The 16,412-nt window shown below is 40.0% G+C and overlaps 1 long non-coding RNA gene across 1 annotated transcript; it reads right to left on the bottom strand.

Annotated features, from left to right (window-relative positions):
• Positions 1–14,894: 14,894 nt before the first annotated feature.
• Positions 14,895–15,649, bottom strand: LOC135781694 (uncharacterized). Its single transcript, XR_010545195.2, has 3 exons — positions 15,513–15,649; positions 15,329–15,429; positions 14,895–15,218 (listed from the first exon to the last, which is right to left on the bottom strand). It is a non-coding gene; the product is annotated as an uncharacterized lncRNA (long non-coding RNA).
• Positions 15,650–16,412: the final 763 nt, after the last annotated feature.

The raw sequence follows: 16,412 nt of genomic DNA, 5'->3' as shown, positions 1-16,412 counted from the left end.
ATTATAAAGAAAATACTACAGTTATCCCTGCTGGAAAAAAACAACATACCAGCAAGAATAGCATATGATGTGTTTTGGTGCTGGTATGCTGGTGACCACCAGCTAAACCAGCACCAAACCAGCATGGTATTGATGCTGGTTGTTAGGATTTGACCGGGGGAATAGGGGGCAAAAGTGACACAGAAGCCGCTTGGATTCAGGTGAAGGGTGATTTATTAATGACACACGGTGTAAAAATAGAAAAATAATCAAAAAGAAAATAAACTGTACAAAATATACACTATATATAAAGTATTTATATGCTAGTTCAGCTAAATCAACTGATCTGAACTGCATCAACAAGAAATCCGCAATAAACTTTGTATAAAGCAAAACACAAACTCCTACAACAACCCACACTGACTGACTGTGTGGGAGCCATTTTATATTCTTAGCTCCACCCCTGGACCAAACCATTTTGAAATTGGTGGGGGTTTCTCCTCTAACTTTAAAAACATGCATGGGCAACAAAATATTCATTAATGAAAATAAATAAGTACAAACACAACATTCCACACACACATCAAACAACCATTAAGACTTTAAACAGAAAAACAGAACACTTTTATACAGGCATGAACTGGTGACCCATATGATGTCACAACCAAAATGGCTGCCCAGCATGGTAAGTGTATAAAAGTCCCAGGTTGTATATTGCACAGGTTTGGTTCTGGAAAATGGAAACTGGTGAGTGTTTGTAATCTTTGTATGCGTGTTTATTGCCCAATAAATGATAGTAGATAAAGAATATGCGTGTGGTTATTTTAATGTTTTATGGCAGATGAAATGTAGTTTTGTTTGGGAAGTAACAAACAGTGATGAACAACATAAAACATTAAACACAGATGCACAATACACTACACCACTACACAGATCCGTGTATACATTAAATGCCGGCATTCGAATCGTGCTTGGTGTTAATGGTGGCTGTGTAATAACAACAGCTGTGTATAAGGCTAGTCAAAGTGTCTCAACCTGTCGGAGCCGATGGTGTAGTGGACAGTGCTCCGACACATGGTGCAGACACACTTCTGGCGACCCGAGTTCGAATCCCGGCTCGAGGTCCTTTGCCAATCCCATACCCCTCTCTCCACCCTATACTTTCCTGTCGTCTCCCTAATCACTGTCTATCTAATAAAGGCAAAAATGGCCCAAAAATATAACTTAAAAAAAAGCGTCTCAACCTCATACTACACTGTGACATTTCCTCCCCCTTCTGGTGACACCCCCTGTGGTGTTCTAGACAAAAAATCAGCAGTACAATTTTCAGGGCCCGACCTATAGGACACTTTAAATTGAAAGGGTTGTACTGCTAGAAACCAGCGTGTAATACGGGCGTTTGTGTCTTTCATTTGGTTTAGCCACATCAAGGCTCTATGATCAGTCTCTAGGTTGAATTCTCTACCAATGAGGTAGTACCTAAATGAGTCCAAGGCCCACTTAACTGCCAGACACTCCTTCTCCACGGTTGAATACCGTGTTTCACGGGGAAGAAGCTTCCTGCTAATATAAGCAATTGGTTGAAGCTGTCCTTGTTCCCCTTGCAAAAGTACAGCTCCCAGACCGCATTCTGACGCATCAGTCTGGACTGTAAAGAGTTTATCAAAGTCTGGACTCAACAAAAAAGTGTCACTGCACAAAGCATCTTTTAAGTCTATAAAAGCACTTTCACACTCAGTTGTCCAGATGACAGTGTTGGGCTTATCTTTTCTAGTAAGTTCAGTAAGTGCTAAAGCCCTTTTCGAAAAATTTGGGATAAATCTTCTGTACCACCCTACTAAGCCAAGGAAAGCTTGTACCTGCTTCTTGGTCGTAGGACGCACTGCTTGCTTGATGGCATCGACTTTCCCCAACTGCGGGCGTATGACTCCATGTCCCAGCACATGACCAAGGTAACACACTTCCTCCTTGGCAATAGCACACTTGTCCGGACGAATGGTGAGTCCTGCAGACTTTATCCTGGACAGTATTTCCTGCAGATGTTGCAAATGGTCCTGCCAGGATGTACTAAAGATGATAACATCATCCAGATATGCTGCAGCAAAGGCCTCCGTAACCCGGAGGATCTGATCGATCATCCTCTGGAAGGTGGCAGGTGCCCCATGAAGTCCAAAAGGCAGAACACGGAAATGATAGTGGCCAAATGGAGTTTTAAAAGCTGTCAGTTCTTTGCTGACTGGACTTAGTGGAACTTGCCAGTAACCTTTGCATAGGTCTAGTGTTGTGAGGAACTTTGCATGACCAAGTTTCTCAAGTAGTTCGTCAACTCTGGGCATAGGGTAAGGATCAAACTTGCTGACTGAATTAAGTTTTCTGAAGTCAAGGCAGAATCTGAGGGACCCATCCTTCTTTGGTACAAGCACAATGGGGTTGCTCCACTCACTAGATGATGACTCTATAACTCCCAGTTCCTGCATTAACTCCAACTCTTTCTTCATGACTTGTAAGAGTCTGTCATGACTGCTGGGTGATCGATGGCTGTGTGATCTGTGTGTGTGTGTTGTTTACCTGTGGTGCCGGTTCCTCGTGTGTTCACTAACTCCGCCCCCTTGTTTCGGTAATTGTTCACCGGTGGTGTCTCGTTTACCTTTTCCTTTATATTGCACGTAGTCCTGTCTTTCGTTGCGCGCTCATTGTTTTATCACAGTCCTGCTGCCCTGCCTTGTCTTGTCAGTCGCTCTCTGTCTCTTCCTCTTGTTACCCCAGGTTTGGTTTTCGGCGTTCAGGGACTCGTCTTCGCCCGGACCGCTCGCTTGTGGATTACTGGAACTCATTGACTTTGTTTGTCTCTCGGTACAGCTGGTTCGCTTCGTTTCTAAGCGGTACACCAGCTGTCTCTGTTTCTCTTCGGTTTGCATCATCACCCGTGAGTGGAGTACACCTTTTTACCATTGTGGATTACATTGACTCTAACGACTGTTGTTTCTCGGAACTGTGGTTCGCTTCGTTTTTAGGCGGTGACCAGTGGTTTCCGGGTGGCTCTTCTACATCAGGATTTCACTGTGGATTACCTGTCTGAGAACTTGGATTTACCATCTTCCATCTCCGCCTGTCATCCACCTTCAGGACGGCGTGTTTCATCCCTCTGTTGCGTGTGGTGACTGTGCTGGTGTTCTCGACGGAGTGCGTGGGTGGTTCTCTCTCTCCCTTCGGATCTGTACTGGATTATCGTGTAGCGCCGACTCACTCTCTCCTACTGTGGGAGTGCTTCATTCCCACAGTAGTGTTATCATCCAGAGTGAGTCAACGGGTGTGTGCCGTGTGTTTATTTATTTTTTTAAATAAATATTGTTAACTTGCACTTGACTCCGAAGTTTTTCCTGACAGATGAGCGCCACTAATGGAGTCAGCAAGTTTAGAGAGTCTGGAGGTGCAGACCGCCCTTCACCAGCAGGGGGCGGCCATCGATCAACATTCATCATTATTGTCTGCTGCTGCCAGAGATTTCAGTAACTTGTCTGAGCAACTTAAGGAGCTCAGCAATCGCTTGGACCAAGTGACTCCTCACTATTAAGCTCCAGCCTCATCCGGAGGAGCCGTTTCGATTTAACGGGAGCCACACACGGCAACACCCCCCACCTACAATGGCGACCCCAACACCTGCAGATCCTTTTTGCAACAGTGCTCTCTCGTCTTTGCGCTCCAACCCCGTCGATTTTCTTCATCCACTTCCAAGGTGGCCTATGTTCTGACGTTACTCACGGGAAAAGCGAGAGACTGGGGTATGGCCGCCTGGGGGGCTAAAGCTCCATTTACATTTTCATTCAAGGCTCTTGAGGAGGAGATGTTAAAATTGTTTGATCGCTCACTCAAGGGGGACATGGCAGCGGCTGAGTTGGTGAGATTACGGCTCTCCGCTGTCTGACATCGCAATATCCGAGCTCCTGGTGCCAACAGCTACCCTGGGTCGAATACGCCCATAATTCTCTCCCCGTGTCTTCCCTGAATATGTCCCCTTTTGAGGCGTCCATGGGGTTTCAGCCTCCTTTATTCCCGTCCCAAGAACCTGATGCGGTGGTTCCGTCTGCGCTGGCCTTCGTCCGTCGTTGCAAACGCACCTGGAAGAAAGCTAGATTTACATTACGTCAGGTTTCCAGACGAACCAAAGCCGACCGTCACCGTAGACCTGCGCCCCGTTTTATCTGTGGGCAGAAGTATGGCTTTCGTCCAAGGATTTACCTCTCCGTGAGCCCTCTCGCAAGCTGGCTCCACGATTCCTTGGGCCATACAGCATAGTGAAGGTTATTAATCCCGTGACGGTTCGGCTCAGATTGCCCCCAGCACTCGGTCGGGTTCACCCAGTTTTCCATGTTTCCAAGCTTAAACCGGTTCATTTTTCCCACCTTAACCCTGTTCCCTCTACCCCCGCCCCTCCCACCCCTCAGCTTGTTGATGGTGCTCCCGTTTATACCGTTAAGTCCCTTCTAGATGTGCGTCGCCGGGGTAGGGGATTTCAATACCTCGTAGACTGGGAGGGCTATGGTCCGGAGGAGAGGTGTTGGGTACCGGCCCTGGACATTCTGGACCCTGGGCTGATAGAGGATCTCCGCCGGCGACGGGGTGAGCCTCCTCATGGACCGCCTGGTGGCGGTCGTGGAGGGGGAGTCCTGTCATGATTTCGGTCTCATTGGCCGCTTTGTTTTTGTTTCACCATGTGTTGTGTTGTGTTTTGACAGCTCCACGCGTGCGCGCCTTCAACCTGGTGACCTCATTATCTCCGATTCTTCTCACCGGCGTCCCACACCTGATCCTTATTATTTACCCATCCGGTTTGATTTAAATTCCCCTCGTTTCCTCTGTTCTTTGCAAGTTCGTCTTTGTATGTTCGTGCCCGCTAGCGTTGCTAGTTCTTGTCTAGTCTTAAGCTCTGAAAGTTTTCTGATTTGTATCCGTACTTTCTGCTGCCTTTGCCCCGTAGATTCCCTGTCCCGTTCACACTCTGTTGTGGATTATATACAGTCTTCATCCTCCATCCCAGCTGGTTGTCTCTTCTTCGCTGCTATCAGGTGTGACCCGACTGGTGTGGCAACAGTCGAGTTTCTCCCTCGGCATCAGTGATATTCCGGACGCCGTCCAGTGGCTCGTGCTGACCGGGAGCGTGCGCTGTCCAGCACTTAGTCAGCTGAAGACTCCCTGAGCCATCTCTCTCTCTCTGTGCCCCGCCAGGAAGCTCTCTCTACTCCCTGCGAAGATTACATCGTGTGACTACGGATTAAGTGGATGTCTACAGTCCTGCTGTGTTTCCCACTTTGAGTGTTTCTCCATACATATACATTTACATTTATTACATGAAGACATTGAGTGTTAGTCTCTTATACATACCCACTGATATTGTGTACCATCAATAAACCCTCTGCACTGGGATTCCTGAGTTGCGTGGTTCCTAACAATACCTCAAATTGAGAACTTTGGTACTTTTATATTTGGATTCATACTGTTTGGGATATGTATATTTTTCTGTTACTTAATTGTTGAATGATATCTGTTATTGTTCAATGGGTCAATTGTGAACAGAAAGAAAAAGTTGCATAAACTTGCAATACAGTTCAAAGGTATAAAGAAGAAAAAGCGTAGTAAATACATTACTATTCACTCAGGTTAATTCTTGTGTTCGTGCCTTTATTCAAGCAGTTATATATATAAATTAAATAAGTTCTGATTTCATATAAGTGCAGACACACTATTCTTAAACTATTTTTTTTTGTTGTGTGAGACCCCGAACCCGTGACTCCAAACATTAAAATAAGCTGTTAATTTAGGTGTTTGGTGATCTCAGACCTAGTAGATATTTTTCCTCATTTTCTTTAAAGTGAATCCAACATATGGGTTACATTCTCATGATTTATTTTTATGAATTAAAATGTTTTGAAATGTACTGTGGACAGAGACACATTCATTTTTTTCTCATTCGCGCAGGTTATGTTTTGAAAGACGGCCCCACTTTTCAACAGGCCCACCTTAAAACTTTTTTCCAAAAAACAACTTTTACTATATTCTAATTTTGTGAAGAATTATAAAAAATCATCAACAAGCTCATTTGTGCTATTTAAAAAGCTGGTTATATTTTGATGTTTCTGCACAAGTTCAGCAGACAGTGAGGTTCAGGTTTGTTCCGATTAGAGCTCGTGAGCGGAGAGCGCATTTCTGAATATTAGAAATATTTTAATTAGAAATATAAAAAAAATAATATTATAATGGATTTTTGTTAGGTCGGACAATGATTACCAAATTTCTCTCTCATATTGCTTTTCATAACCACTGAAAACAGTAAACAAATCTAACCAAATTTCAAATTATTATGGACGGAAGTTAAAACTAGTGGTGGGTACAATGACTCATGATCAAATATGGTCACCAAAATTGACGCCTATGAAAACACCTCCTCTCTGTTTTATTTTTCACAAATCGCACCCTGGTAATGAGTATACTTCAAGTGCGTTCATGATTAGTTAACATAAAGAGTTCTATTTTGGGATTAGATTACTTTAGCTGGTAACATAACCAAAATATGTTTTTTCCAAATAAAAGTTTCCAAATAAATAAAAGCTGATTAAAACAGTCAAAAACAATTCATTTTAAATATATTTTTATTCACAGCATTCAAAGTGTACAGTATTTGCCTAAAAATGGAACAATGACTCATTGAAGAATGTCAAGATGAATGAGTTTTCAATGTCTTCCTCTCCCAAATCAACTTTGGTCTGGCAGGTTTTGGTTAAGCCTAAGGAAATCTAAAAAAGAGAGACAATGAGCTCAATTAACAAGTGTTTAATATTAAAACACTGCTTTTATTTAAGACTTACTCTATTAAATCTAAGCTGGCCTAGCTGCCCCCTCCGTTACGTTAGTCTGCTTTTTGCCGAGGCCATCCTGCTATGGCTTTTTTGTTCCTCCATCCCGGCAGCTCTGAGGAACCTGTCCTTCAGGGAACAAGGGTTACATACGTAACCGAGACGTTTACTGGCTAAAGAGAACAATGGCAACTGAGCAGATAGTATATTTTTACCTAAACTAGAGCTTGACTAGAATGTCATTATATATATTAAGAGTTTTCATTAAAATGACTTGTCTATGGGCTGCAAAGTCCTCCTTACATAAAAACTTCAGCTCCTAAGGAAAGATTTTATTGTATTAAATTTAAATGTAAAACTTGTCAGAAAGAAAATACAAGCAGACAATGGGGTGGTTTCCTGGAAAGTATTAGCTTAAGGCAGGGCTAGGCCTTAGTTTAATTATGAAATAAAACTAGTTTTAATGGTACCATTTGTAAGATATTTGCATTAAAATATCCAAAAACCACTTAATATTATTACCACTATATCGTATTGGACTAATACTGTAACATCTATGACTAACAATTGCGTTTTGAACATTACCTGAAACCTTACATAATGGAAAAAAAACGATGTCATCAAACACAACATTTATAAAACTTGATTACTTTACCTCATGTGTAACATGACTTCTCGTTCCTATCTGATTGATGGCCATCAGTGTTTGAGTTAAAGACAACAAATCCCATCAGTCCACTCTGCTTCAGAGCATTATTGATTTGATCTGGCGCCATCTAGCGGCGCAGAAAATACAAATTGCCTCTTTACCCTACAGTCACATTAGCTACAAAAGTGAACGACACCGAGCGACACACACTCGCTTGATGGGCGTTCCTTGGCTAGTTTCCAAAAGCGGTATCAAAAGTCACTTTAGAGGTATTGTTACGTTACAAGAACGGTGTTTTTGGATTTAAAATGATTTATTTCTCGATAAAAGTAACAAAATATATGAGATAAAATGCCAAACTTATCAGATATATACATAAATACGCATTTTCCGCCATCTTGAATTGTTTTCTCAGACTCGACCACAGACCTCCTTCACTCCGATTGGCAGTCGCTTTGTCGCATCGCTCAGCATTTGCATAAAATAGCCTGCTTGTCTATTTTGGCCCCGCCTTGCTCGCGCAGCGGGGAGCTTGTCGCTGGCAAACGGCCACTTCCATTGAAAATGAATGGTAGCCTGCCGCTCTGTCTCTTGTAGCTAATGTGACTGGGGGGTCAACCTTACTAACAACATTACTTGTGTGCATTTTGAGGCAAAACAAAGGGCACTGATGTATTTTAAAATATGTCGGTGCAAGTTGTTTTCAGTTTGGACAGCTCTTACATCCCCCAATATATATCTAAACTGAAGCTTGATTTACTACTAATTAAATATTATATATAAAGAGTTTAAAGTGAATTACCATGAGCTGCAGTCCTCCCTACAAATTTCTTTGCAAAACTTTAGCTTCTGAGGAAAGAATGCAGCGTCATTAATACTGTATACAGTGAGGTAAAAACCTTAAAACCTCTAAACAGTCAATAAATGGTTAACTTTCATGCTACATTACATAACAGATTTTCTGACGCTACACATCAATATATTTATATATATATATATATATATATATATATATATATATATATATATATATATATATACAGAATTGTTAAAAATAATAGCAGTACAATGTGACTAACCAGAATAATCAAGGTTTTTAGTATATTTTTTATTGCTACGTGGCAAACAAGTTACCAGTAGGTTCAGTAGATTCTCAGAAAACAAATGAGACCCAGCATTCATGATATGCACGCTCTTAAGGCTGTGCAATTGGGCAATTAGTTGAATTAGTTGAAAGGGGTGTGTTCAAAAAAATAGCAGTGTGGCATTCAATCACTGAGGTCATCAATTTTGTGAAGAAACAGGTGTGAATCAGGTGGCCCCTATTTAAGGATGAAGCCAACACTTGTTGAACATGCATTTGAAAGCTGAGGAAAATGGGTCGTTCAAGACATTGTTCAGAAGAACAGCGTACTTTTGATTAAAAAGTTGATTGGAGAGGGGAAAACCTATAAAGAGGTGCAAAAAATGATAGGCTGTTCAACTAAAATGATCTCCAATGCCTTAAAATGGAGAGCAAAACCAGAGAGACGTGGAAGAAAACGGAAGACAACCATCAAAATGGATAGAAGAATAACCAGAATGGCAAAGGCTCAGCCAATGATCACCTCCAGGATGATCAAAGACAGTCTGGAGTTACCTGTAAGTACTGTGAAGGTTAGAAGACGTCTGTGTGAAGCTAATCTATTTTCAAGAATCCCCCGCAAAGCCCCTCTGTAAAAAAAAGGCATGTGCAGGAGAGGTTACAATCTGCCAAAGAACACATCAACTGGCCTAAAGAGAAATGGAGGAACATTTTGTGGACTGATGAGAGTAAAATTGTTCTTTTTGGGTCCAAGGGCCACAGGCAGTTTGTGAGACGACCCCCAAACTCTGAATTCAAGCCACAGTACACAGTGAAGACAGTGAAGCATGGAGGTGCAAGCATCATGATATGGGCATGTTTCTCCTACTATGGTATTGGGCCTATTTATCGCATACCAGGGATCATGGATCAGTTTGCATATGTTAAAATACTTGAAGAGGTCATGTTGCCATATGCTGAAGAGGACATGCCCTTGAAATGGTTGTTTCAACAAGACAATGACCCAAAACACACTAGTAAACGGGCAAAGTCTTGGTTCCAAACCAACAAAATTAATGTTATGGAGTGGCCAGCCCAATCTCCAGACCTTAATCCAATTGAGAACTTGTGGGGTGATATCAAAATTGAAGCAAAACCAAGAAATGTGAATGAATTGTGGAATGTTGTTAAAGAATCATGGAGTGGAATAACAGCTGAGAGGTGCCACAAGTTGGTTGACTCCATGCCACACAGATGTCAAGCAGTTTTAAAAAACTGTGGTCATACAACTAAATATTAGTTTAGTGATTCACAGGATTGCTAAATCCCAGAAAAAAAAATGTTTGTACAAAATAGTTTTGAGTTTGTACAGTCAAAGGTAGACACTGCTATTTTTTTGAACACACCCCTTTCAACTAATTGCCCAATTGCACCGCCTTAATAGCGTGCATATCATGAATGCTGGGTCTTGTTTGTTTTCTGAGAATCTACTGAACTTACTGGTAACTTGTTTGCCACGTAGCAATAAAAAATATACTAAAAACCTTGATTATTCTGGTTAGTCACATTGTACTGCTATTATTTTGAACAAGACTGTATATAAATTTAACTAAATCGGGCGTATTAATTTTCGATATAACAGGCTAACAGTGCTATCTTTCAAACCTTTAACATTACCTATAAGCTACACAGCAACTTATCACTAATAGAGAGTTAGACAGAAACCATGGTTTAACTATGGTTTTTGAATACCATTGTTTTCAAAACCATGGTGATTTTGTGGTAACCATCACTGCATGAAAAGAGCTGTATACGGACAAATACAGGATGGGAAATCCCTGCTAAACTTTATGTTTGCCAGATTTTTCAGGCAGAGTGCTTTGAAACGTAAAACACAGAAGTAAATTTGTGAAACATCCAGAAACCTTACGTACGTGGATGTATGGAACTGGTGGAAGTTTCCAGGAATCCTTACAGCTGGTTGTGAGGAGGGGTGGGTGTGAGGTGTGAAGGGCTTTTTATATGTTGATGACCCACAGGTAGAGATGCTTTGTTTTCAAGGTTGATGGGGGGTTGAATTAACTGTCTCTTCAAGGCAGCACATATTGTTGTAGTCTACATAAAAACTGTGTTTGCTCAATACGTTTATTATTAAAGAGCACCAATTATGCTAATAAATTACCACGTAAGCACATTATTGTAATATCCCATAGTACGCACATGTTATTAAACCTTGAACTAATGCATTGTGAGTCTTATAAATTGCTTACATACCTCACCGATTTCTGCCTGTCTGGAAAACGCTCGGATTTAGTTCCTGTCTCCGCCTCCCAAAATGTCTAGTGTATTCAGATTGGTCAGATGACTACTCAACTGTTATTGGTCAACTGGGTTCGGCGTGTGTTTGAAAGGTTACGCCCCTGACTACGCGTGGGTTTTCCGGTTCTGACAGAGAGTCACAGGCAACGTAAACAAGCGCTATATTTCTCTATAAACGATGGTGTCTGTACTGCCTTACCACTTCGAGCTCGATCCAGAGAGATCAGAAGGCCGTTACGATATAAACGATCTCCCTCAATGAACGCGATTGCATTTAACTGTTTTAGGTAGGGATGGGTATCGTTAAGGTTTTAACGGTATTACTACTCTTACCGATACTGCTTAACGGTCCGGTACTTTAACGGTATTCTTATCGGTACTTTGGCCAATGTTAACATTTGATCATGAACCTATGTTCACATGATTAAGTTAATTATGTGTCTGCATTTCATCATTACAAATTAATTTCTGGATATCATTTCTAAATAATGTACATATATTTGTTAATGCACCAGTGTGAAAGCTGCAGAAAAAATACTCTAAATAAGATATTTATAAGTAGGCTATTTTTTAAACTAACTTGAAGTGCTGAGCATTTAGCCAAATAAATGTTTACATACTGATTTTTCTTTATTTAGGATTTTAAAACAAGTAGAAAATATGTTGAATGCATAACGTCATTTCTCCCAAAAGAAATCAACAGAATTTTAACGTAAGGCAAGCAAACCAATTAGGGAGATGGTACATTTATATTAAATGAGGTGAACAACGTTGATTCAACATGATTTTACATACATGCCTGACAGGCGCGGTGGGCGCGTGCAGCAGGTGACGCAAAATATAGGTCCTCCGAGGTTTAGACAGTCTAATTTCTGTTCTCTTCAGGGACTTCTGAGGCTGCCACCTTGAAAGACCAAGTGCTCGGTAAGGTTGCATGCTTAGAAGGTCGCAGCCCTTGAATTGGGACAGTTTCTGACTGCACATAATGCACTTCTGAAAGATGCTTTATCAGATTGCTTGTGTTTCCGCCCTTACATGCAAACATCTTGTTGAACTTACCTGTATGACAACGAGCGTTGTCTGCATCAACTCTTGTGAAGTATAACCACACTTTTGAACGTTTTCCTCTATCCGCCACCGTCACTCTTTGAATTAAGCGGGAGTTGTGTGCTGTTATACATTTGCGTGCGGCCGTGCGCCACACTCGTTGTTGTGTGTGACAGACAGCTTCCTGGCGCGCATGAGAGATCTCTCTGATCTCACAGACAAACGTCTTGATTTTATCGCAAATTAGAAATGTTTGGTGAGATAAAATGTGCGCGAAAAACATTAAGCAAGAATACATAGTACATTTATTTTTTTTTTTTTTCCAGGACCGAAAGCAGAACCGATAGCGTCAGATCTTACTGATACTACGGTCTTTCATAATTTAGCCCCGGGGCCAGTTTAATACAGGGTTTCGGTACCCATCCCTAGTTTTAGCTGTCCTTAGCTCTGCCAGAATGCTAAACGAAAACGAAAATGTGTTGCAAAGACATCCAAAAGGTAATTATAACGTACTACATTACATTGCAAACTATATGGAAACACCAAATGTAGCACATAGAACGTATTTGCTGAAATGATTATAAAACTATTTCATTTGTTAACATTTTTTTACTATAGTAAACTTTATTATAAAAGACTGCTTACATACTATTTTACTGTGCACACTATATGAAAACACCAAATGTAGCACATAGAAAGTATTCGTTGAAATGATTATAAAACAATTTCACTTGTTAACATTATTTTACTATAGTAAACTTTATTATAAAAGACTGCTTACATACTATATTACTGTGCAAACTATATGGAAACACCAAATGTATCACATAGAAAGTATTTGTTGAAATGATTATAAAACTATTTAATTTGTTAACATTTTTTTATTATAGTAAACTTTATTATACAAGACTGCTTACATACTACAGTGTTTCTCATACATAGGCTCTACTTGGGCGCTGCGCCCAGGTAAATTGCGACCCGCCCAGGTAAAAAAAAATCACTTTACGAATTTCCGTATTTTCTGAACTCGACTGGATGACCCGTGTTTTGGAGAGAGAGAGAGAGAGCGCGAAAGAGAGAGCGCGCGAAAGAGAGAGCGCGCGAAAGAGAGAGTGCGAGAGAGAGGTGGGGGTCGGGTGACCGTGAAGATGATGCACGCGTCATAAACTCATCATCCAGCGCGGCAAAATGGATCAACTGCAGCAGCACATACGGAGCAGCCAGGGAACACACTGCAACCAAAATGGTCGCATATGCTTATGTGCAAATGTGTTTATAGCATCTAAGTTGGCTTCATTTTGCGTGCAAGCACGTTGTGTCTCTCCGGTTGAGTGTCCGTTCACGTGCTCTCTGTTTCTCAATGAATTGGGCGCGACGCGAAGCAACCTCAGTGTCACATTGTATCCTTTCGTGTTTCTGAACTTGAGCAGAGTTTTACCATTAGAGGTCTTTCTTCACTGAGGACGCGGGACCCGTACGGTTCCGGGTTTATATTTTAAATGGTCAGATGGGTCCGGGTCGGTCCTAGTTCATTACTTCGGGTCCCAAGTCTGATTAATATTGTGTGTAAAACCCGAGTCAATCGGAGAACGGCCGTGAGCGTTACCGCGCTAAAGCTCGAGTGCTGTTTTAGCGTGCCTCCGGTTTCTATAGCGATAGCAACTGGCTCTTGTCACGACCACGCGCCGCTTCATTTTCTTTATCCCATTTTTTAATAATCTTACTATTAATAGACAATATCTTTACTAAAATCTAAACAGTTTGCACAGAGATTGTAGCAAAAAGCAGTGCTAAAACTGAATGAGCAAAGCTCTAGCTGACTCAGGATATAAAAAACGCAAAGCTGTAATGTAAAGTCTGTCATCGGGACAGCAAGTAGACTTTTAAATCTGAAATAATTAGTGGATTAAGCTTTTTTAATCGGCAAAAGAGAAATAGAAAGCAGAAGGAGTAAAAGTGCCTATCTTATAGAAGTTATTACCATTATAAATCAGTCACATTTATAATCTATAGACCTGCACTGATCTATATAGGCTATAGTATACATAGTATTGTATATAATTGAGTTTGATAAAAGGGGTCATCAAATTGCTTCATATATCAGTGCAAAAACATAAAGTGTTTTTGTGGTGCTTTGACAAACAGTGTCAGCTTTGTTTATGGCAAAAAAAGTTTGGGGTGGTTAGATTAATGAACTATAATGTGAAATTAATATGAATGTTTTATAAATCAAAGTATTGTGTTGTGTCACACATTTTAGTTCTTTGTTACATGTATAGTAGACCATTTTTTGTCGGTGGATAATAATGATTGCCCTTTTCACCAGCTACCACCACAAGTAAATTTCAGATCTGTGGGAAACACTGTACTATTTTACTGTGCACACTATATGGAAACACCAAATGTAGCACATATTAAGTATTCGTTGAAGTGATTATAAAACGATTTCACTTGGTAATTTCTACATTATTTTACTATAGTAAACTTTATTATAAAAGACTGCTTACATACTATATTACTGTGCAAACTACATGGAAACACCAAATGTAGCACAAAGAAAGTATTAATTGAAATGAATGTTCTACATTATTTCACTATGGTAAACTTTATTATGAAAGACTGCTTACTTATAAGTGCTATGTTTTTACTTATTACGTTTTAAGGAGAATGCAACAGGTTCCAGGGCCTCTTACCTGCTTGATTCATCATCCAGGTTTTGCACAAATTGTCTAAATCCCTACACACGGAACATTTATTGTACCGACTATAAGCCTTTGAGGCGCAGGACTAGAGTAAGTTTTATTACATTTTTAAACCAATAACACTAAAGTATCATTATAGTAACAAAGTACCCAAAAGAACAAAATATGTAACTTTAAAGAAAATATAATAGTCAGTCAAAAGTTTTTTTTATTTATTACAAAAATATATTTAAATGTTAAACAATATACAAATAAACATACTTTAGTAACCATATTGTGCTCTTCTTTCAAAAATTGTTCAATTCATTTCTTACAGCTATCTATTCCGATAAATGGCATATCAAAGCTTTGTCAGCTGGTGCTATTTAAGACGACACTATAAGGTTATCATCCTGTCGTGTGTTGTTCTCCAGATATGCTTGGAGCTTCCTGATCAGATCGGTCACAATGTTGGCTTTCAACGACCCCTGCACTGAAGATGGCATGCAATCACGTCCTTCTTTAAAGGTGTCTCAAACTGTGATGCCAGGTCCATTGGAATCGGGGTTTCCTTCAGCTTATCTTCAAATACCTCATCAAACACAAGCCTGATCACATCATCCACATAACTGTAGAAATATTGCAGTCAATAAATCTTTTGTTTTGATCATTTATTTCCCTGCTTCATACATTAAGTTTTTAATTATGAATGTATTTGAAATAAAACATTACTGCTTACGGTATGTCACTTGTGTGTTTTGGGAACATAGCCTTGTACTTTCCCTCTCCTGCTTTTGTTACACCTTGGTGACATTGTAATGGATGGCTGCAAGGTACAACCTGTAAAAATATAAACAAGCAATAAATTTATTGTAAAAGTAAATACTACTTTATTTAACACAGTTACTAAAATACTTAAATACCTGCACAGCATTCCAATAAATGAGAAAATCAAATTTTTTGCTGCAAATCTGAAATCTCAGGCTACGGACGGCAAAGGCATCCACTGATGATGGTGATGGAAACATTGTGAAACGATAAGACTGCCCGGGTTCCTATGATTATGCAGAGAAAAAAAACTTTGTCATCATCAGTTATACATTTAAGACTGGTAGTGGTTTCACTAGCTAAATACATCATATGTGTTACACACCTTTGCTCCTCATATGCCAGTCTGATTCCTTGTACTGTGTGTAATGATGTTGCATGTTTGCATACAGTGTAGAAGGATGTGTCCAGCTGCGAATCTAGGATATAGACAAATAAAACAAACATATATTCAGTCAAAAAGACATATTATAACAATAGAGTACAACGATTATAAATCGTTAGACTATTCATTAAAACTTTAATGTATTACATATTACATGGCCCAACATTAGCAACACACATTACGTGTTTACTAAGTTTCAAAATCTAAGAAAGCTTCAAGTAAATACAACAGTAAAATACATATAACTTTAAACAAATCATCTGAGAGTTTCTTGAGTTGGATCATGAGAAAAAATTTTACCGGTAACAGTTCAGCTGGTAACTTAGCATAATTCAACATACACGTGTGTAAATATGGTACGTTGTTTATGAAATACAGTATTACAACACAAAACAATTAGCTTGCAAGCTTAGCTCTACACGCACATTATGTTAATCTCCGGTTACCGGTTACGTAACGTACAGTAAAAAGCAAATAATAAACGTGAATACTTACAGCCTGTGATCCAGAAGTGCACAGTAATCCAACTTTCAAGAGACGTCGCGCAAATCCAGCTTCGGTTCATGAGAAGCAGTTATTGTGAAAACTCCGTGAACAACTTCTGACTGGA

The sequence above is a fragment of the Paramisgurnus dabryanus genome, chromosome 23, assembly GCF_030506205.2.
Source record: "Paramisgurnus dabryanus chromosome 23, PD_genome_1.1, whole genome shotgun sequence".
Taxonomy (NCBI): domain Eukaryota; kingdom Metazoa; phylum Chordata; class Actinopteri; order Cypriniformes; family Cobitidae; genus Paramisgurnus; species Paramisgurnus dabryanus.
The sequence above is the reverse complement of the archived record's forward strand: the minus strand, read 5'-3'. Positions and strand labels throughout refer to the sequence as shown.